The 23,973-nt window shown below is 36.7% G+C and overlaps 1 pseudogene; it reads right to left on the bottom strand.

The window, feature by feature from the left end:
- Positions 1 to 18,262: 18,262 nt before the first annotated feature.
- Positions 18,263 to 19,111, bottom strand: Npm1-ps17 (nucleophosmin 1, pseudogene 17; annotated as a pseudogene).
- Positions 19,112 to 23,973: the final 4,862 nt, after the last annotated feature.

Below are 23,973 nucleotides of genomic sequence, written 5' to 3' on the forward strand. Positions count from 1 at the left end.
GGTTTAACTTCTTGAGTTCTTTGTATATTTTGGATATAAGGCCTCTATCTGTTGTAGGATTGGTAAAGATCTTTTCCCAATCTGTTGGTTGCCGTTTTGTCCTAACCACAGTGTCCTTTGCCTTACAGAAGCTTTGCAGTTTTATGAGATCCCATTTGTCGATTCTTGATCTTAGAGCATAAGCCATTGGTGTTTTGTTCAGGAAATTTTTTCCAGTGCCCATGTGTTCCAGATGCTTCCCTAGTTTTTCTTCTATTAGTTTGAGTGTGTCTGGTTTGATGTGGAGGTCCTTGATCCACTTGGACTTAAGCTTTGTACAGGGTGATAAGCATGGATCGATCTGCATTCTTCTACATGTTGCCCTCCAGTTGAACCAGCACCATTTCCTGAAAATGCTATCTTTTTTCCATTGGATGGTTTTGGCTCCTTTGTCAAAAATCAAGTGACCATAGGTGTGGGTTCATTTCTGGGTCTTCAATTCTATTCCATTGGTCTATCTGTCTGTCTCTGTAGCAATACCATGCAGTTTTTATCACTATTGCTCTGTAATACTGCTTGAGTTCAGGGATAGTGATTCCCCCTGAAGTCCTTTTATTGTTGAGGATAGCTTTAGCTATCCTGGGTTTTTTGTTATTCCAGATGAATTTGCAAATTGTTCTGTCCAACTCTTTGAAGAATTGGATTGGTATTTTGATGGGGATTGCATTGAATCTGTAAATTGCTTTTGGTAAAATGGCCATTTTTACTATATTAATCCTGCCAATCCATGAGCATGGCAGATCTTTCCATCTTCTGAGGTCTTCTTCAATTTCTTTCCTCAGTGTCTTGAAGTTCTTATTTACAGATCTTTTACTTGCTTGGTTAAAGTCACACTGAGGTACTTTATATTATTTGGGTCTATTATGAAGGGTGTCGTTTCCCTAATTTCTTTCTCGGCTTGTTTCACTTTTGTATAGAGGAAGGCAACTGATTTATTTGAGTTAATTTTATACCCAGCCACTTTGCTGAAGTTGTTTATCAGCTTTAGTAGTTCTCTGGTGGAACTTTTGGGATCACTTAAATATACTATCATATCATCTGCAAATAGTGATATTTTGACCTCTTCTTTTCTGATCTGTATCCCCTTGATCTCCTTTTCTTGTCTGATTGCTCTGGCTAGAACTTCAAGAACTATATTGAATAAGTAGGGAGAGAGTGGGCAGCCTTGTCTAGTCCCAGATTTTAGTGGGATTGCTTCAAGTTTCTCTCCATTTAGTTTAATGTCAGCAACTGGTTTGATGTATATGGCTTTTACTATGTTTAGGTATGGGCCTTGAATTCCTATTCTTTCCAGGACTTTTATCATGAAGGGGTGTTGAATTTTGTCAAATGCTTTCTCAGCATCTAGTGAAATGATCATGTGGTTCTGTTCTTTCAGTTTGTTTATATAATGGAGCACGTTGATGGTTTTCTGTATATTAAACCATCCCTGCATGCCTGGGACGAAGCCTACTTGATCATGGTGGATGATTGTTTTGATGTGCTCTTGAATTCGGTTTGCCAGAATTTTGTTGAGTATTTTTGCGTCGATATTCATAAGGGAAATTGGTCTGAAGTTCTCTTTCTTTGTTGTGTCTTTGTGTGGTTTAGGTATAAGAGTAATTGTGGCTGCATAGAAGGTATTCGGTAGTGATCCATCTGTTTCAATTTTGTGGAATAGTTTGGATAATATTGGTATGAGGCCTTCTATGAAGGTTTGATAGAATTCTGCACTAAACCCGTCTGGACCTGGGCTCTTTTTGGTTGGGAGACCTTTAATGACTGCTTCTATTTCCTTAGGCGTTATGGGGTTGTTTAACTGCTTTATCTGTTCCTGATTTAACTTTGATACCTGGTATCTGTCTAGGAAATTGTCCATTTCCTGAAGATTTTCAAGTTTTGTTGAATATAGGTTTTCATAGTAAGATCTGATGATTTTTTGAATTTCCTCTGAATCTGTAGTTATGTCTCCCTTTTCATTTCTGATTTTATTAATTTGGACACACTCTCTGTGTCCTCTCGTTAGTCTGGCTAAGGGTTTATCTATCTTGTTGATTTTTTCAAAGAACCAACTTTTGGTTCTGTTGATTCTTTCTATGGTCCTTTTTGTTTCTACTTGGTTGATTTCAGCTCTGAGTTTGATTATTTCCTGACTTCTACTCCTCCTGGGTGTATTTGCTTCTTTTTGTTCTAGAGCTTTTAGGTGTGCTGTCAAGCTGCTGACATATGCTCTTTCCTGTTTCTCTCTGCAGGCACTCAGCGCTATGAGTTTTCCTCTTAGCACAGCTTTCATTGTGTCCCATAAGTTTGGGTATGTTGTACCTTCATTTTCATTAAATTCTAAAAAGTTTTTAATTTCTTTCTTCATTTCTTCCTTGACCAGGTTATCATTGAGTAGAGCATTGTTCAATTTCCACGTATATGTGGGCATTCTTCCCTTATTGTTATTGAAGACCAGTTTTAGGCTGTGGTGGTCCAATAGCACGCATGGGATTATTTCTATCTTTCTGTACCTGTTGAGGCCCGTTTTTTGACCAAGTATATGGTTAATTTTGGAGAAAGTACCATGAGGAGCTGAGAAGAAGGTATATCCTTTTGCTTTAGGATAGAATGTTCTATAAATATCCGTTAAGTCCATTTGGCTCATGACTTCTCTTAGTCTGTGTCTCTTTTTTTAGTTTAGGGAAGTTTTCTTCTATGATTTTGTTGAAGATATTTACTGGTCCTTTGAGCTGGGAGTCTTCACTCTCTTCTATACCTATTATCCTTAGGTTTGATCTTCTCACTGAGTCCTGGATTTCCTGTATGTTTTGGACCAGTAGCTTTTCCTGCTTTACATTATCTTTGACAGTTGAGTCAATGATTTCTATGGAATCTTCTGCTCCTGAGATTCTCTCTTCCATCTCTTGTATTCTGTTGGTGAAGCTTGTATCTACAGCTCCTTGTCTCTTCTTTTAGTTTTCTATATTCAGGGTTGTTTCCATGTGTTCTTTCTTGATTGCTTCTATTTCCATTTTTAATTCCTTCAACTGTTTGATTGTGTTTTCCTGGAATTCTTTCAGGGATTTTTGCGATTCTTTCAGGGATTTTTGCGATTCTTGTCTGTAGGCTTCTACTTGTTTATTAATGTTTTCCTGTGTTTCCCTAAGGGAGTTCTTCACGTCTTTCTTGAAGTCCAGCATCATGATCAAATATGATTTTGAAACTAGATCTTGCTTTTCTGGTGTGTTTGGATATTCCATGTTTGTTTTGGTGGGAGAATTGGGCTCCGATGATGCCATGTAGTCTTGGTTTCTGTTGCTTGGGTTCCTGCGCTTGCCTCTCGCCATCAGATTATCTCTAGTGTTACTTTGTTCTGCTATTTCTGACAGTGGCTAGACTGTCCTATAAGCCTGTGTGTCAGGAGTGCTGTAGACCTGTTTTCCTCTCTTTCAGTCAGTTATGGGGACAGAGTGTTCTGCTTTTGGGCGTGTAGTTTTTCTTCTCTACAGGTCTTCAGCTGTTCCTGTGGGCCTGTGTCTTGAGTTCACCAGGCAGCTTTCTTGCAGCAGAAAAGTTGGTCTTACCTGTGGTCCCGAGGCTCAAGTTCGCTCGTGGGGTGCTGCCCACGGGCTCTCTGCAGGGGCAGCAACCAGGAAGATATGCGCCACCCCTTCCGGGAGCTTCAGTGCACCAGGGTTCCAGATGGCCTTTGGTGTTTTCCTCTGGCGTCCAAGATGTGTGTGCAGAGAGCAGTCTCTTCTGGTTTCCCAGGCTTGTCTGCCTCTCTGAAGATTTAGCTCTCCCTCCCACGGGATTTGGGTGCAGAGAACTGTTTATCCGGTCTGTTTCCTTCAGGTTCCTGCAGTGTCTCAGGCAGGGGTCCTGCCGCTCCTGGGCCCTCCCCCACTGGAGCCCAGAGGCCTTATACAGTTTCCTCTTGGGCCAGGGATGTGGGCAGGGGTAGGCAGTGTTGGTGGTCTCTTCCGCTCTGCAGCCTCAGGAGTGCCCACCTGACCAGGCGGTTGGGTCTCTGTCTCACGGGGTCTGGGAGCAGAGAGCTGCTGCAGGCCGGGATCCGTGGGTGTGGGACTTCCGGTAAACACAGGACGTGCCCGGTCCTAGAGGAATTCTGGCTCCGTGTGTCCCGAACTCACCAGGCAGCTTTCTTGCAGCAGAAAAGTTGGTCTTACCTGTGGTCCCGAGGCTCAAGTTCGCTCATTGGGTGCTGCCCATGGGCTCTCTGCAGCGGCAGCAAACAGGAAGATCAAATTACTAGTTCTTAATGAGACAGTTCTCAAAAAAAAGTTGAAGGATAATGAAACAAATGTAATACTTAAGGGTCAAAAATAATTTCAGCACTATATATTTCATATATTTCTTAGAATATTCTAGGAACCAACTTCAGATTTGAGTGATGCCCTTCCGGCTGGCATACTGCATGCATTTGACATCAAAGTATGGACCTCTGAAAGCTCAGGGATGTTGTTTTTGTTGGTGTGTTGTGTTTTCTTTTTGCCTCTGAAGATAAATGTGCCTTGTTCTTGTGTTGCTTTTATTTTTAATTCCTATCTTTTCTACTCCCATGTCTCTGCCCAAAGCCAATTCCTGAGAGCAGGAATGCTGTTTGAAGCTGCTTTTGTTCCAAATCATAGCAGCTGGCTGTCTCCAAATGGTAGCTAATTTTCTTCCCAGAATATTTTTTCTTTCATTAAAATAAAATGATGCCCACAGAGAAGACAAGGGTTTGAAGAATATCTCCTGCAGGTATTGAAACCAAGGAAACTAAATTTCTGTCAGTGGTCAGCAATAGGCTTTTTCTATTGCTAATGTTTGCACTAGGGCTGGATTCTCGAGCCACATATCTCTCTGTAATTTAAAGGGAAAGAGTGCACAGTTGACCCCTTTCCTCATAGAAACCTTTAGAATTGGAAAAAGGTCATCTCAACTGCCAGGGTGCTCTGACCATCCTTCACAGACATGCAGTTGGTAGTCATATGATGAAGAACCAGAAGACTAATCTCTCATCCAACACAGAAACTGCTTCTCTAAGGAATCAACCTTCATGGTTAAATATTTAACTGTGAAATCTCAGCTGTAACTCAATGCTCCGCTTTATAAATGTGTGATCAAAAATAATTTTTATCAAGTTGTGTGATTTTACTTGAAATTAGAAAGATAAGATTAGTAATTGTCAAAAGAATATTACGATGTTTGGAGTAGACATTTAAGTCAGGCTCTGTGATATGAAACAGAACAAATCAGCTCTTTCATTATGATTTCCTGCAATCTTTCAAGTGAAAGACCTAAAATGCCATATTCCTTATGTGCTAATCTACACCTATGGAAGTACATACATACATAGGCACATAGAAACACAGAAAATATGCAAATGTATGCACACGCACATGAGCGCACACACACACAAACACACACATCCTTACCCATATCTGTACACTCACATATACCTACAACCACTCACACACATCTGAATACACTTGCATGTGCACATTCACACAATCACATGCAAATAGACACATGTACTCATATGCACATAGACACACATATATATATTTTCATAAACACAAAGACACACATACACACATATGTATACACAGTGACATACACAAAATACAATGAAATACATATATATATATACACACACATATATATATATATACAGAAGTGACAAAAATAACTTCTCATACATGCACACACTCATATACACATACACACATGTATGCACAGAAATCCTTTTTGAGTTATTTTTAAAATTCAAAGTTCTTATGTATGACTTATATATTTACCTTTCCAAGAGTCTAGCATCTTTTTCCAAGTTGGCTCTACCATTTTGCCTTCCCAGTGTGAGCATTCTTCTGGCCTCATACCCTTGCTTGTTCTTGTGGGTTAGTGTTTTGGATTGGACATTCTAACAGACCTAGAGTAGTATATCATTGCCATAGCATTTCAAATAGAAATGCATGGACTCTGCAGATTGAGCATGTCAGGATTCACATTCTCCTTAATGAAGCATCTAGTTAGTATTTCTGTCTACTGCTTCAACTTATTCTGTTGTCTTAAGTTGCTTACCTTGTAATTTATACATATATTTGGAATAAGAGTATGTCATTTACAAATATACTCTCCATGCTCATACCTTATTTTTGTTGGTTTTAATGTTGTTTGTTTGTTTTAGTTTTCATTCTTTTGACCTTGGTTTTCACTGAACAAAAGTTATAAGTTTTAAAAAGTCAGATCATGGACAATTTTTTTCCATGGGCCACATCTTTGGTATTGTACCAAAGTGTCCTCACAATAAGTCATCTAACTGCTTATCCAATGAACAGTCAACAAAGTATATTATCTTGTTGGTTACTCATTTTGGCATGCATTGGAGATCACTGTGTCTGTACCATACAGATGGTCCAGGTTAAATGTGGTGAGTCACAAAACAAAGTCAAAAGAAATGAGCATGGAATGGGGAGCTATAAGGAGAGAGGGTAGGTTGACAGGGGTGGGAGGGAGATAAGTGATGGACAGGTGAGGTGAGAGCAATCAGAATGCCTTGTATATACCTATGAAGTTTAAAAAGAAAAATTTATTAATAAAGGCAGAATATCACTGCAAAATCAATTTTTTCAACATTAGTCAGTAATATTGACCTAATTTTGCAACTATTTATTGCTATTAAAACATAATTATTGCTTATATCTACCCCAGATTATTTCCAAGCGAACTCTATTCTGAGCATATAAACTACAGGGTATCTGTGGTAGTCTGCATTGTCTCAATATCGTCAAGCTGAATTACATTTCTATCTGAGTGTAGTTTATGTGGATTCATTTATCTTAGAAGAAAACCTTTATTACCAGTTTTATCTTTGATATGTTTAATGAGATAAGGCCTTAAACAATGAAATGAACTTCAGTATAAGTTCTCAGTTTCTGATGTGTCTGGAGTCAAATATTTTAAAAATATTATTAAAATAAATGCAAATTTTAATAAAAGGGAAACAGTATATAACTGTTATAGAATGCTGAAAGAATTCAAAATTACTAAAAAAAACTTGCTGGTACTGGTGAGCGGAAGGAGTCTCCTTATTCACTCTTAGTGGTGTTGAAAACTTGTATAGTTACTATGGAAATCAGTATAGGGAATCATTCATTAAAGGCTAAAAGAAGAGCTACCATATGCTTCAGGTTTATCATCCTAGTATGTGTCTGAAAGGCTCAATGCCTTATTCTAGACACTTGTTCAGCCATATTCACTGCTATTCTAATCACAGTAGCTAGGAACTGGAAGCACCCTAAGTGTTTGTCAATAGAAAAGGCACTGTGGTGCATATACACTATGAAACACCATTCAGCTGGAAATAACAATTAATTACTGAATTTGCTATTCAATGCAGGCAACAACCACCAAAACTGGTTAAAAGTTACCACTTTTGTTACTCGTCCTTCCTTTAGGTCGCTAGTAAACTTCAGAGCGCAATACAAAGTTACATCAGAGCAACCTTTATGTAGATGGAGAAATATATTTCCTTTTCTTTCCTGTCTTCCTGTGTGGAGATCATTTCTTGGCTTGGAATTGATGGTAAAGTGTATCCTTTACTGTTTTATTTTTAGCCTTGTCCCAGTTTGTAATGGAAGAGAGCAGAGAAAAATTCTTCTATAGAATTAGCTCCTAATTACGTGTTCTCTTGATATATATATATATATATATATATATATATATATATATATATATACTGGTTTTCAACTAAATATTTACCAGTATCCTTTACCACAACACAACAAAATTAAAGCATTGCCAATTAAATAATTGTATGGATTAAACTTGTGTGCTTATTTTATTTTTCTTTGAGTCTCTGACATTTTTTCACATAATGAAATGTTTAGTCATAACTGAAGGTAGTATTATATTCCATCTATGTGAGTCACCTCAATTTAGAAGCAGGATGAAAAATAACAGAATTATTTGAGTCATATTCAAAAGCCTCCACAGAAGCACAGTACAAAACTCCTAATTACTTTCTAGAAATTGCATCTTCTCATTCCTGTTCTGAAGCTCTTTTGATCACACTTCTCTGATTATAGTTTTAGAGAAAAACAAGAAATTAAGAGTGCCAAATACAGGGTGGTGTTTAAATGGAAAATGAGAAACAGCATCAAACACAGAAGGAAACACAAATCTGTCACTAACACACATCAAAACATCTGATTAGTTGGAGGAGGTAGCCACCATATGGTAGAGTCTTAATAAATGTTTAATCACAGTAAGGATTGAAAGAATAGTAGCAACAAATAACAATAATTAAACTAATCTACTACTGTCTGAACCATCTACCCTAAAATTAGTGGAAACCAATTTACATAAAATAGTCGAAGAAGGGTGTGTGGAAATATTAGACTTCTTGAGAGACAGCTACTTAGTAAGTATTTATTAAAATACTTTGTTCTAATATGTCATTATTGTTTTCTAAATTATATGCTTTGGTTTGGAAACAACTCTTTATAGAATGACAAATAGCTGTAGTAAAATTTTTTGAATTTGTATTTCCCTTGGCCCATTGGAATTCTATATAATGCTTGCCTGCAGCACTAGTGATCCAATTACACTATGCCTTCATGTTGAAGCCAGTTTGCTGGAAAGAGCAGAATTTAATGTAGTGCAGCTACAGAAAAAAATCAATATTAACAGGCAAAATAAGCAGCTCTCAGCACTTGTAGAAGGCAGTGTTCAAAACCAGAAGGATCAACATATCAACAGAAAGGCTGCTGAGACCAGCAAGGACATTGTGACAGCAACACATAACTACTGGCAAGGGTTTGAGACAGGGATACCTACACCCTGGTTATTGCCAAGGGTTGGAAGACCTAGTAACTGAAGATTATGGGTAAGCACCATGCATACATTTTAAGAGACGGGTTTCTGATATCTAAATGTCCCACAGTATTTCAAATGCTTATACTGGAAACCATCATTCTCAAAGCATACTTAAAGAGTTTTAGGGTGGATATTAATTACTTAAACACTCTAGAGATACTGTTTATAACACTTTGTTATAATTGCTTTCCTCAGACATCTATTTGTCTCCTGTCTTAGCAGTCATTTGTGTTTTGGTTAGTCTCAAAAGAGAGTGGATAAATCAGCATATTTTTCTTAACTGTGATAGGCCAGATTTTATTTCTTATGGTGACATCTTTGCACCCTTAATGTTTTGTTATTTGAGATGTTGACCCTACTACAAATACACAACAATATTAGTCATTCCAAGATAAAAACAGCCTTTTGGAATTTCTTAAAAAAGAATGAAAAATTAAAATGTGTTTAAAGTGAATTCTATGTACCTAACAATTAAATATATTTAATGGTGCGTTTTAAAAGCTCTACATTGTTTACAGCAAAGTTAGCACATGATGTTGTGTGAACACATGTTCAACAAATTATTGCACCTTTAAATAGCTTGTATGAATTAATTCATCAAAATTTATGTGTCAGAATAAAGTAATATTTAATAATTTTGATTTCTTTAACCTCATAAAAGATATATTACACACTCATCTATATTTCTTATATATTTAGATATTTCTTTTTATTTTTTTAGATTTTCATACATGAGTAGTATTTTTTTTCTAGTTATTATTTCAACCGATACCTCTTGAAATCTTTCTCTTAACTTCATACACACACACACACACACACACACACACACACACACACAGACACACACACACACACACACACTGATTATTGCCAAATGTTGAATGACCTAATTACTGAAGGTCATGGGTAAGCAGTAACGACATACTGTTATAGATTCTCTGATGCCTAAATGCCACATGATATTTTGAATGCTTATAATGGAAACTCTCATTTTCATATGTTTGTGTGTATATATGCATTACACACATATATATATATAAGTATATATAAATCTCTATATATGGATGCATATGTTTTATATAAATTCATGTTTTCATTCAGTGTGTGTGTGTGTGTGTGTGTGTGTGTGTGTGTGTGTGAGCATGCGCACACCTTTTGTTTGCAGACTCTGAGAGAACATGAACTGTATGATATACTACACTAACCAGAGGGAATATAGCAGTGCTTCTCAATCTGTGGGTCAGGACCCCTTTCAGGGTTGAATGACCCTTTACATAGGCGTTAGATAAGTCCATTGAAAAACACAGATATTTATGTTACAATTTGTAATGTATCAATGAATATAATTTTAGGATTGGGAATCACTACAGCAAGAGGAATTGTATTAAACGGAAACAGCACTAAGAAAGTTGAGAGCCACTAGCATAGAGGAAATACTTCTTTTGTTTCCAGAGGATTAAGAAATAATTTGTTAAAATTTTACTGTCTCCCTCATTCCTGATGATCTTTGAGCCATGAGAGATGGGATTGTGACAGCGATATCACACTCAGAGTTTAGCATCCACAATCTTTCTCCCTGCACATTGACTAGCTTTGATTCTCTCTATTAACTGGCATCTCGGGCAAAAAGTAAAATTTCTGATGAAGGCTAAAAAATGCTCTGAAATATGACTAATAAACTTTTCTGTGGACACCATTTGCCTGACATTACAACACACTTACACATAAGAACAAAGACCATGACAGTGCATAATACAAAAGTAAGATCAATCCATCCAAAATTCATACATTGATGGAGAAAAGGCTTAACAATTATTACGTGTAGATGAGCTATGGGCAACACATAGCTACTGTAGGTGAGAACAGACAGCGCTAAGTAAACTCAGAGTGCTTACAAAACAAAAAATGACATGTTAAATTGGGAAGAAAACGTGGTTGAGGTGACAGGGAAAGAAACGCATTGAATTTACAAGTATGGACTTAAATCCCACTATATACATGTGTACATGTATTTCTGAGCCACATGGCATAGATGGTGGAAACTGGACCCTAGTCTTGTAGAAAAGCATGTACTCCTAACCACTGAGTAATCTTTAAAGTCCACCATCCATATATTTTAAACAATGAAAATATTTGTGAATGAATGTTTACATTGAAATAAATTATGGCAACTGAACAGTGTCATTGGCTGAGGATGTCTGACTTTTTAATAGCATTTTGACTTGATCATGGTGCACCATACATAGCATTGAGCTCGAGACAACATTAATGGGTGAGATAAGTAGATTAACCTGCATGTGAGGACAACCTTTGGAGTCCAGAAACCTACACAGGAATTGAGTATCTGAGGATCAAGTAAAATTTGAGGCTGGAAAATGGCTGAGTCAGTAAAGCATTTACAGCTCTAATGTGAGGTTCTGAGATAGAATTCCCAGAATCTGCATAAAACTCCAATGTTCATAAAGCACTAGCCCACACACCTAAAAGCAAGCAGTGAGAGTCCTTGAATCAGAAAAGGAGGCAAGTGAGAACTCACTGGTACCTGAAATCGTTCTCTCATTTACGCAAGTATACTGTGGCATATATTCACCTAAGTGGGCATGTGTGCATGCAAGCACACACACACACACACACATACACACACACACACACACACTCACATACAACACACACACTATAATCATCATCACCGTGCATTGTAAAAGAAGGTTGATACTTCTCATTTTTTTCTACATGCATGTGTTGTAAGAAACAGGATTTAAAGAGAGAGAGAGAGAGAGAGAGAGAGAGAGAGAGAGAGAGAGAGATTTATTTTGTCCATTCACTGAATGTCATTTTACTTTTCCTCAGCAGCACTGTTGACAGCTGTTATTGCCCTGTATCCCACACAACATACTCAGTACAATTTGCTCAGATCCTAATCATGTTTAAAAAGCATGCTGTTCAGAATAAGCACCCACAAAATGAAAGCCTGTGTTTGCAGAGCAGACATTCCTTTTGAACACATTTGTTTATGTCCATATCCCCATGAGGAGAACATAACCTGCTTTTAAGATGTCAGAAACCTGTAATGCACAACCTCCCTGCATGCATTAAAACACTTAGTTCACAAGCTTAACTACATATTGCTATAGGGTTGTTTGTGAGAATGTCACGAGATACCTTTCCCAGGTAAATGGCAACATGAATATATTTAAGAGGGATTTAATCATGCAATATACCCTTATTTGGTTTAAATATAAGAATGGATTTGTAGCAAAAGATTTAAGTGGATAAATCACATTTTAGGATGATTATCCATGTAAATTTAGTTTCAGATGCGCTTCTGCATCTTAGAGTGCTTCATACTTATAAATGCTTTATTAATGTAGTCTCATTTAAACGAACATGTATTTTTATGCTATTGCCTCTCAGTGTACACATATTTGTAAATATATCATGGATATGTTTAATTCAAATGAACACATATTCGGGTTAAATCTTGGAAAATATTTTGGACGGAGACAGTCAGAACTCTATTGCCAACGTCTTTTGGCATTTCATTTTCATCCTAGGAATATTTTGATATTCAGTTGGCTTTGGAACGATTTCCCGTGTACCATGGGAATCTAAAACCTTTAACTGTCTACTGATGGCAGCTTTACTAGTAAAGAAGAAAAACAGTAAAATTAGCCAAGAATTTCATCAGATCAAGATCAGATCAACTCACAGGATCTTGCCCATAACATACCAATAGTGACATGATGGTTTCTCCATAAAATTTGAACTCTATCTTGAAGCCTGCCAGTACACTTAACTAATGTATGGTGTGCTTGTTCAGCAAAGTAAAGATGAGAAATATCTAACAGAAAATGCAATGGAAATATAAATGCATGGCACAACAAACATTCAATTTTACTTTCAAGTATACTCTAGAATTTGGTGTTATTTATAATACATATTAAAATGTATTGTATTATATACAGTACTTATTGCAAGCAGTTTTAAATGAATATACTGAGTGCTTCTTGATTACCCATTATATCCTTATAATGGAAATATATACTAAATATCTGTATTTCATATATATACATATAAATACATACATGTATTTAACAAAAATACATATATATTTTACCTATATAGATAAATATAGGTAATTTCTATAATGCATGATCTTTTCTACAGGGAATCTAGACTTTTAATAATCATGAATATTGGAGTTTCTACTATAAAATGGTTAATGATATCTACTCAATAATTGATAGACTAAAACGTCATTATAGTGTGTGGCTATCTATATGGCTGTAATTGAAAACAATAAGTAACATCATGTTCACAAGTGAAAGCAAGAACAGTTATTATCAGTGCACAGTTGGCTCACAGAAGAAATGCCAACAGTATTATGCCTTATTTTGCCCATCATCACTGTAAATCAACTTCCACATAGGAATTGCATCTTTTTAAATTAATGTCTTCATTGCTTTCTGCTCAGATTAATGCCTTCATTCACCTTAATAAAAGCTATTTTCTTCATAGCTAGTATGATGTCACTTGATCTGACATTTGTCTACTGCATTTACTATTTTCTACAGTCACATTGCTTATCAGAAAATATTTCTTGGGTTGGGGATTTAGCTCAGTGGTAGAGCTCTTGCCTAGCAAGCGCAAGGCCCTGGGTTCGGTCCTCAGCTCTGAAAAAAAAAAGGAAAAAAAAAGAAAATATTCCTTTAGTCCTTCAAATATCTCCTTTACATTCTTTTATCCTGATGTGATACCCTGCTCTAATTGCCTTTTCAAAACTTCCTAAGGATGATTATTCCTAGTATCTGAATGTCAGTTCTGGTAATTTCCAGAATGCCTTCTTTCTATGACATGAAGTAGATGCTACATTGTTATTTATCAGTGACAAAGTATTTACTTATTTTCTAGATAAAAGTTATCATATTCTATAAAAATATTTAGGTTGTTTCCACATTCTTTTAATATTCTTTAAGTTGCATTGAAAACTAACACTTATTTTACAATAGCATTATATCATCAGGTTACTGAAGGGTTTATACCAATACACTATATATATTTAAAAACTATTATTTATTTACTTATGATATATTTCTTAAATTCATCCTACATACCAGTATTGATTTAAGTGCTAAAAATACAGTAAATACAAAACAGGGAAAATAAAAGTCTTCATTGTCTGAAGGGAGAGATTAAAATAGTTTCGTAAGTGGGTGGACAAGCACCACTGAAAACAGGATCAGACTTATTTTATTCTGACAATCCCCAGTTTACATGCAACTCCTTTTAGACACATTATACTAGCTTAGCCTTAACCAGGTTCCTTTCCTATATATTAGCATCAAATAGCCACACTTTACCAAGAGGTAAAATAATATCTAGCAAATTTTGACCTTCGTTGGGTAACCCTTAAGAACACAAACACAAGCTTCCCACGCACAGCTAAAGAAATACTATTGGATCTGGAGAGATGCCTCAGCTGTAAAAAGGACTTGGTCTCAAAATAGAACCCAGTTTCAGTTCCTAGTACTCAGATGGTGTTCTGTGACTGTCACATAATTCAACTCCAAGGAATACAGTTCCCTCTTCTAACCTCTATATAAACTACCAACATGTGTCAAATTTATATACATGCAAGCAAAACAGTCATATGAATACATTAAGAAAAATATATTTCAGATGCTTAATAACATTTTAGAAATTATTATTTACCTAAATCAATAAAATAAATGTCTTAATAAATAAGTATATTAAATAAATTAAATAATAAATAAATATATTAATCTATAGATATTCTGTATTAATTTATATTACACCTTTTATAATATTTTCTGCCTATCTTTCCATCTTTGTATGATTGTACTTAATTTATTTACTTGTTTATTGCTATAGAAAGACAGAAATAAATATTTACTTCCAGAAAATGAGCAAAACTCAAATATCTATATTCATGCATCAGAACAATGAGAGTTAGGAAGGGACAAATGTATTCTTGCTTACCAAAATAAAACACTCAGACATGCATAAACCAGAAAATCTCTACATGTAACATGTACCTTAAGCAATAGAGATTTGCAAGCTGCTATTATGCGATTTTTGTTCCTGAGGAAAGGAGCTATGTATTCAGCACAGATGATAAATTAATAAAGAAACAAACCTAGGACCAGTGGAAGGATTTCATTCCACTCTAGATTAGTGAATAATACTTTATGCACTATTATGTACAGTAGCATGGGTAAGTTATAAGCAGCTGCTCTGACATAAATACATTGTTTCTCCAATAATAGTTCACTGTCTGTAGATATTAATGGAGGGGTGGGGCTTCCTGAGCCTCTCCTCCCAATCATAGGAGGTCATCATTGCATGTCATCTTAGACAGTCTCCTTTGAGTAGTCATATTTGCTGAGAGTCCAAGAGTCCAATATCCATGTCATGCTTATTATAAAATATTCCATAATAGTTACACATTAGGAAAGCACATTATTGTAAAGCTGGAATGTGATAGATTATAGGGTTCTTATTTCAGATATATTTTGATTTCGTGAATCACCTTGTTCTTTAGGACATCTAATACACAAAGCTACACAATGCTAGGAATGACACATGAAGACATTGTAGAAAAGAGCATTATACTAAAAAATAAAAACAGAAAAATTTAGTCCCTGGGACTAAACCATCAACCAAAGAGTATAGAGGAAGTCATGGCTCCAGATGCATTGTTAGCAGAGGATGGTCTTATCTGGCATCAATGGGAGGGGATGTCCTTGGTCCTATGGAGGCTTGATGCCCCAGAGAAGGGGGATGCTAAGCAGTGACACAGGAATGTGTGAGGGGTGGAAGAGCACCCTCATAGAAGCAAAATAGAGGGAAGATGGGGATGCAATGGGGTATTTATAACAGGGAAACCGGAAAGGGGGATATCATTTGAAATGTAAATGAATAAAAAGATTAATAATAATAATAAAATAGAAAAGTTATGGAATCTTTTAGTTTATATTGTAGGATAAAATGCAATATTGCTTACAAACATTAACATTACATGGAAAATAGTAAAATTTGCAATACTATTCACTGGTTTTAAATTTTTATTAGATAATATGTTTTACTCAGAATGTTTACAGATGTAGAAGTTGTCACTAAATAAGTACAATTTCTGTTTCTAATTAAGTGAATGATTCTTTAAGAGCATGAATTTTTAATTGTTTATAGAGTTTAAAGATTTTTCAAAGACGCTTTTAGTTGCCTTTGGGGCTGTTCTGTTTCGATTGGTTCTGTTGACAGAATAAAGTAACACCACTGATAATATCAGAAAAACAAGGAAATGGACTTAGCATGGCTTGTACATGATTTTCCCTTCATAACGCTTTCTGCTTTTTTTTCATTCATGTAGGAAAGGTGCCTTTGAACCCAACGAATGCTCTTCATGCTGCAGAGATAAAGGGAATGCAGAGGCATAAATAAACATAAAGAAGAGAAGGTTGGAGCTTCTTGCCTTGAGATAGCTAAGCTTTCAAAGACATCATCCCAATCATGACAGACTAAAGACGACAGTGGAGAATAGCAAAAGAAGACCATGGATGTACCTCCTCAAAGCCAATGTTCACGATAGTAAGAAGGAAAAGGTGTTGTCCATTTAAGCAGTAGAAGTATCAAAGGTTTGCCTGCCAGAGCAGTACACCTGGTCCTCAGGGACTCTGAAGCATGCCTATTAGATAGAGTTAAGCAAGCTCACACATAGTTCCACTTTAAAATTTATAATGTAGACCTTGATATAAAAAGGCATTATGAAAATGAAGTTCTGTTCTTTAGGGACCAAGTGAATACATAAACATCACACAGAATTAATGGGCTAAGTCATGTAAAGGACTACTTATCCATTATCATCTGTTTCTCTCTGGGTGAATTTTGGCACCTAGGATGTCAATATTACTGAAAATTTTATATTTAAAATTTTTTCATACCAGAAGCCCTCAGGCAAGAAGCAGATGCAGAGCTCACAGGAGACACTAGATGATGTTAAACCATAGTGGGCTTAGATCTCTAAGGAAAGAAATATACCAAAATGCCTGAAACCAGAAATGGGATTGAGAGTATGTTTTTACACAGTGAGTATTCCAGCCATAGTCTGTCAGTCTGTACATTCCTGAGAGGCAAGAAAGGTGACACTATGAAAGAGGCAATGACATATCGGCAAAAGTCTTAATAGGTAAGAATTAGGAGGGTATGTTACAGACAGAGTATTGCTCCTGATATTGACAGACATTATTTTTTGTTTGCTATCTCATCTGGATTTCTATCAATTCACAGAACAAGAAGCAGCTAGAAGCCCCTTGGTCTTATGGAGGCTTGTTAACCCAAGCCTCCATTGGGAGGCTAGTGATAGGGGAGTGCTAGGGTGCTGAGACAGGAGTGGGTGAGTAGGTGGGGGAACAACCTCATAGAGGCGGGGGAGGGAGAAGAGGATAAGGGGCTTGTGGAGGGAAACTGGGAAGGGGGATAGCATTTGAAATGGAAATAAATAAAATAACCAATTTAAATAAACTCTAAAAGAGAAGTAATTAGAAAAAAATTAATTATATATCTACATAACCTAAGCCTTCATTAATTTGACATCTAAGGTTTTAAAGATTTATTTACTTTTGAAAATTGTATTTTTTTGTGTATGGGTTTTTCATTTGCAAGTATGCACCAGAAGAGGGAATTTGAATCTGATTCCATGGTACTCCTATTGTAGGCAGTTGTAAACCGCCATGTGGGTTCTGGGAATTGGACCTAGGAACTCTGGAGAAGCAGCCAGTGCCTTTAATTGCTGAACCATCTTTTCAACCAAGGGCTCCAAATGCTTAATTGTCTTATCTTTTTTCTACTTTATTAGAATACTGAATTTATTTCACATGTATATTTTTGTCTTCATACCATTTCCACATCTGACCATCACTATTACTATGTCCTATCATAACATTCTATACATACTTAAGTCCAAGTAAAGGGTGGAGTTCCATCCTTGAGAACTAAACAGGCATTTTAGACAACACATTCTTGGCAATTGGACCTGGACAACATTTATCAAACACAGTAGGGAAAGTTCCGACTTTGCATTATAAAAAGGACAGCCAGATATTAACTATTACAGAAATAAAGTAAGACAGAATATTTCAAACTGTTTAAACTATTTTCTTTTTTTTTTTAAAGATTTATTTATTTATTATATATAAGTACACTGTAGCTGTCTTCAGATACACCAGAAGAGGGCATCGGATCTCTTTACAGATGGTTGTGAGCCACCATGTGGTTGCTGGGAATTGAACTCATGACCTCTGGAAGAGCAGTCAGGTGCTCTTAACCGCTGAGCCATCTCTCCAGCCCTTAAACTATTTTCTTAAAGAGACTTCCTCCACTGTCAGAGATCTTGAATAGTCTCCTGGTCAGTCATCCAGAAACAATTTTTCAAATAATTAATGAATTTGGCTTCCACTTTGGGAAGGGAACCACCTTTTTCTATACTTGTTTGCATTTTTGTGTTTATGTCTTCTACAGAACTAGGTCCTTTGTGTGTTTTGGAAGTTTGTTTTTCCTGTTTTTTGAAGGACACTTGACCCTTTGTTCTTGGTGTTAATGTTTTAAATCTTTCCCATTTTGGTTTGATTTTTGAGCATTTTTGGCTGAGGTATCTCGTACATATTTCTTCACTGGAACATTTCCTTCAGTTTCCTCTTCATCAAAATCATCCCCATCATCATCACCATTGTTGTCATCATCATCTCCATCATCCTCATCATCTTCATCGAGTTTTACTTTCTTCTATGGGACCTTGTTACCACCTCGGGAGCAGATGTGTTTCCAGACATACCTAACAAGTTTTACATCTTCCTCATCTTCATCTTCTGACTCTGCATCTTCCTCTACAGCTACTAGGTGCTGTCCACTTATGTGCACAGGCCCTGAACCACACTTCAACCTTAAGACCACAGGTGGTGTAATTTCAAAGCCCCCAAGGGACACTGTTGGTTGTGCAGACATTTTCAAAGTTGTCAGTGTTACTTCACAGTTCATTGCTTCTGCCTCTATGATGTGTAACTCATTTTTGGCCCCTGCTCCTAACCTTATGATAACTGCTGCTCATTTTCATCCACTTTCAAGTCAAGTCTTTGTCAGTCTTTAGTTCACAACATAAAAGGTAGTCCTGAGGTGTAAGAGGGCTCATGTCCATGTTCCTCGAGTCTTCCATGAGGTGAAGGTGTGCACTACAGTGTGAGAGAAGCCGGACAGAAAACAACTGCCTACTGTTCCTCAGAACAGACACACAGGACAGAATCACACCCAGGAAGGCAATTATCTTATTTTTATTACTATATATTTCTTGAAAATTTCACTCATGTATTTCAGTAGATCTGAAAACAGGAACTTCTACACAGAATCTCGTAAGTGTAGACATTCCTACACTGTGTACTCACAGTTCTAGTCTTGTTTTGTGATAATCCTCATGTATATTTTCTGCCAATGATGTGGCCTTTTTTGCCATCTGAGCACTGATCTCAATAGCATACAAAGAAACATAAGTGACTATTTTAGCTTCAGATTACAAGGGTTGTATATCCCCATCTCAAGAAGTAAGATGCAGGATTCGTACAACAGCAGCTCAGTGTTCTAGAAGCTTGTTTGTAGCTGAAAGGATAGAAGAGCTAACTTTTAAGAGGTGTTACTTCCCTCCTGCAAAACTCTGCAGTTCACTTGGGTTAATTCAGTGATAAAAAGGTTCAGTCAATTGCGATAAAATGGAGGCACTTGCAGTTTTATCAACCTCTATGAAATACACAGTCCTCGTCTCCACTTCTCTCTATGCCACAGCGTGTTCCCATCTCTTCAAATGAAGATAACAGTTTTATACATAGTTACTAATGCAGCTCCCTGCATAGTAGCCATCTAGATTGTGTTATTCCTCGACAATATAGCATATAGTAGAGATTCAAAGTGTAGCCTAGGAAAGCACAAGTGCACTGGGAATTTGCAGCTGGATTATATATTGGACACATGGCGATATGGATACAAATAATAATTGCTTGTGACATTATGTTAGAACACCCCTTCAGAGTGGGAGAAGTACTACCTATAAGGAAAAGGGGATTAGATGCCTGTTGCTATGGTGACTTTATGTTTCTATGGCAGATAATAAAATGCTTAGAATGATTATCTTCAAAGGTGAAAGACTTTAAACATTTTGACAGTAGAGAAGGCCAAAATTGAGGTCTAAACTAGAACTTTAGAGCAGCAGATTTCCAGGTTTCTTTTCAACACTTGCTCATAAGGCCTGGGATTGACTATCTAGAGTAAAATGCTTAGATACTGAGTCCATGCAATTACAAGTCACATGTCTGCAGATTTGGGGACTGAAGACGTTGTTGCTGTCTTCACTTTCACAAGATGACATTCACAAGCTACTGTACCTTTCCAGTTTCTGTGATACACAAAGATTATATGGTAACAAACCAAAGCAAACCAAATAAAACACAATACATGCGCACATACATATGAGCCAGCATCATATTCGACATTGCCTCGGACAGTTTGTGTGACATATTAGCTAAGAGTGAAGGCCAATACAAAGAGGGAGTTGCAGAGTTGCTAGGAAGGTTGGGGTATCTCCTCTGAAGTGCTGTAGGCCATAACAAACCTACTGGTAGGAAGGAGGTTAAGAACACATAAAACCAATGAAAGACTGCAAAGTCAGCACAACACATCATTAAAAAAAAAACAAAAACAAAAACAAAAACCGTGGGGCTCTTCACTTTTTCTGCTGTCATGTTTACCAGCATTTCTGATATATCTTCATCAGTTTTTACAAAAGAAGGCCATATGGTATTCATCTTTCTTTATTTGACTCATTTCGCTGAACACGTATCCCTCCAGCACTATCCATTTTGGTTGAAAACATTCTTTTGCTTGAATGGCTGAATAATATTCTGCCACATGTATGCTCCCTATCTTATTTTTCTAATCTTTTGTTCACAGCATCATTATTGAGCCCATGTCTCAAGATAAGCACAGATCTGCTTTTGCTATATAGATTTTAATATCTTTGCCTAGAAAGCAAAACAACAGGTTGATCACATGTCTATTCTGTTGGAAATGATGGAAAGAACCTTTCTAGGCTTATCCAAATTGTCTGTTTTAATTACATCCCTCCTGAGAAGATAGAGAACTTCTATGTTTTAGTATGTCTTTATCAGAATAATTTTCCTCCTGATGGTATGGAGAATTGGTGTTACTTAGTCAGAATTGAGTATGCCTGTGTTCATGATAAGTCTGTGGTTCAAGAGTTGGGTGTTCAATCTCTACACTAATTAAAAAAATTGTTTTTCAAATGACAATCATTTCAGTAATGTCTGTTCTCATATACCACAGGATACATTTGTTCTGCATTTTTTTTTGTATATTTCCTTCTTTTTTTTTTTTTTTTTTTTTCCGGAGCTGGGGACCGAACCCAGGGCCTTGCACATGCTAGGCAAGCGCTCTACCACTTGAGCCAAATCCCCAACCCCGTATATTTCCTTCTTATCAGAGTGCACTAAATGACTTCCCGGAGGACTTTCCAACTCCTGTATACCATGATTCAATTTTCATTCCATCACTGCACTGAATCTGTGTGCTGCACACAGCACAAAACTGATCAATACATTTGTGGTCCCCAGGCAAAAGACAGCATGCTTGTCTCTATACTTACTACCAAATAGGGAACTTCTGTAATCTTGTTCTATTGAAGAGAATTGAAAAATAAAAACAAAGGGAATTGGCCAAGTCAATAGTCATGTATGAAAAATCAAAAGCTATATTGATAGCTTTTTAAAAGACATGGTATAAAGGGGAAGTGTATTATCTTAAAAGTGCAAGGATAATTTGTGTTTAAAAAACTATATATGTGCTAGATATTCATAAAGTGACGCAATTCCCATCCCTTTTTATTCTGTAGTCTATTTGAATGCTTTAAGGTTCCCTTTGGGATTCAGTTCTGCTTAACATGTACAGCCCAAGTAAGGTAGAAAGAGGGACGCCTAGCTCAAGTATCTGCACCGATTTAGTCAACAAAGTCTTTAGAAATTAGGGATAAAGACTTGATTTCAGTATGTCCTTGCTCTTGCCATTGTAATTATTCATAGAATGGATGAAAAAATTATCCAGTATTGTCTGGGACTACAAGTGACACTTGTGAGTCTTAGAATTCGCTATTAGAATGAAAGGATGATGCAACTGACAGTGTTTGAATAGTTTAGATATTCTGTCCCTGGTGAACGATACTGTTCATGAGCAGGTATCACTATATTATAATACAGCATTGTTGAGTGTAGGGGAATAATGTGAATTTAGATTTCAAGAACACTCTTCACAAATTATTAATACTCTACTCACAACAGCCAGGAAACAGAAATAACCTCAATGTCCATCAACTGGTGGATGAATGACAAAGTTTATGTACATACAAAGAAATATTATTCAGCTGTTAAGAAGAAAACAGACTCAGATATTGGGGAAATAGCTTAAGTGGTGGCATAGGTCCCTCCTCCTGTTCCCAAAACATAAATAAGGCTCCTCAAAATTCCAGCTTCAGGAAATCTGACACCCTGGCCTCCATGGACACTGTCACAAATTTGCATATAATCATATATACACAGACATGCACCACCTAGAAATTTCAAATTACCACATAAATTATGAAGTCCGCAGGCAAATGGATCTAACAAGAAGGAGTCATTATGAGTGAAATAGTCTAGGCTCGACAAATCATATGTACTTTTCTCTCATTTCTAAATACTCACTACAAGTACTACACGTATTAACATAGATGTATTTTATCTGGAATACTCAGAGAGAGCAAGATATTATCAAGAGGTCATGTGGGAAGAAAGGAAGTTTTAAAGGGAGGGAAGACAGAATGCAATGATATAAACAGGTAAATGGTAATGAATTAACAGGAATTGGTGAGTTTGGTTACAGGGTAGGAGCATAATATAAGAAGATAATATGGAGGTGGGAGCGACTAAAAGTATTTTTGAAAAAGTCATAGTCAAATAAACACATATATCCTAACACACTAAAACACACACACACACACACACACACACACACACACACACACACACACACACACACACAGAGTTAAATGGAGTTATCCTACAATCAGGCAACAATGTTCCTGGTATGTTCAATGATATGGTACGACTGAGTCATCTTTGGGAGTTGTTCGTCAGTAAGTGTCTATAGAACCAAGACTGTAACAGGATATTTCCAATGCTTTTTTATTATTTTATTTATTTACATTATAAATGTTGCCTCTTTCCCTGGTCTCACCTCCCAGAACCCAGACTATAACAGGATATTTCCAATGCTTTTTTATTATTTTATTTATTTATATTATAAATGTTGCCTCTTTCCCTGGTCTCACCTCCATGAGTTTTTACCCTGTCACCATCCCCTGTGCTTCTGAAAGCGTGCTCTCCCACACACACATGCACCACTCCCACCTCACCCCAGTAGCATCCATCTCCCTTCCTTGCAACATCACATTTCTAAAGGATTCAGCACATGCATTCCCGTTGAGGCCAGACAAGGCAGTCCTCTACTACATATGTAGTGGAGAGGCATGGACCAGGCCATGCATGTTATTTGGCTGGTGGATTAGCCTCTTGGAGCTCGAAGGGGTCTGGGTTAGATGATACTTTTGTTCTTCCTATGGGGTTGTAATCCCCTTCAGCTCCTTAATTCCCTTTCCCTAACTCCTCCAAATGGGTCCCTGACTTCAGTTTAATTATTGTCTATAAGTATTTGCATCTGTCTCAGCTTCTGCTAGAGCCTGACAGAGAATAGCCATGTTAGGCTCCTATCTGCAAGCACAACATGTCATCAGTAATAGTATCAGAGGTGATCAGAGGCCTGTGACTGGTATGGATCCCAAGTTGGACTGCTCTATGGATGGCCTTTTCTTTCAGTCTCTGATCCATTTTTGTCTCAGCATTTCCTTTAGACACGAACAATTCTGGATCAAGAATTTTGAAGATGGATGGATGGATAGCCTCATGCCTCAACTGGGGCCTATGT

This window comes from Rattus norvegicus, chromosome 8 (assembly GCF_021556685.1).
Source record: "Rattus norvegicus strain SHRSP/BbbUtx chromosome 8, alternate assembly SHRSP_T2T, whole genome shotgun sequence".
NCBI classification, from domain to species: domain Eukaryota; kingdom Metazoa; phylum Chordata; class Mammalia; order Rodentia; family Muridae; genus Rattus; species Rattus norvegicus.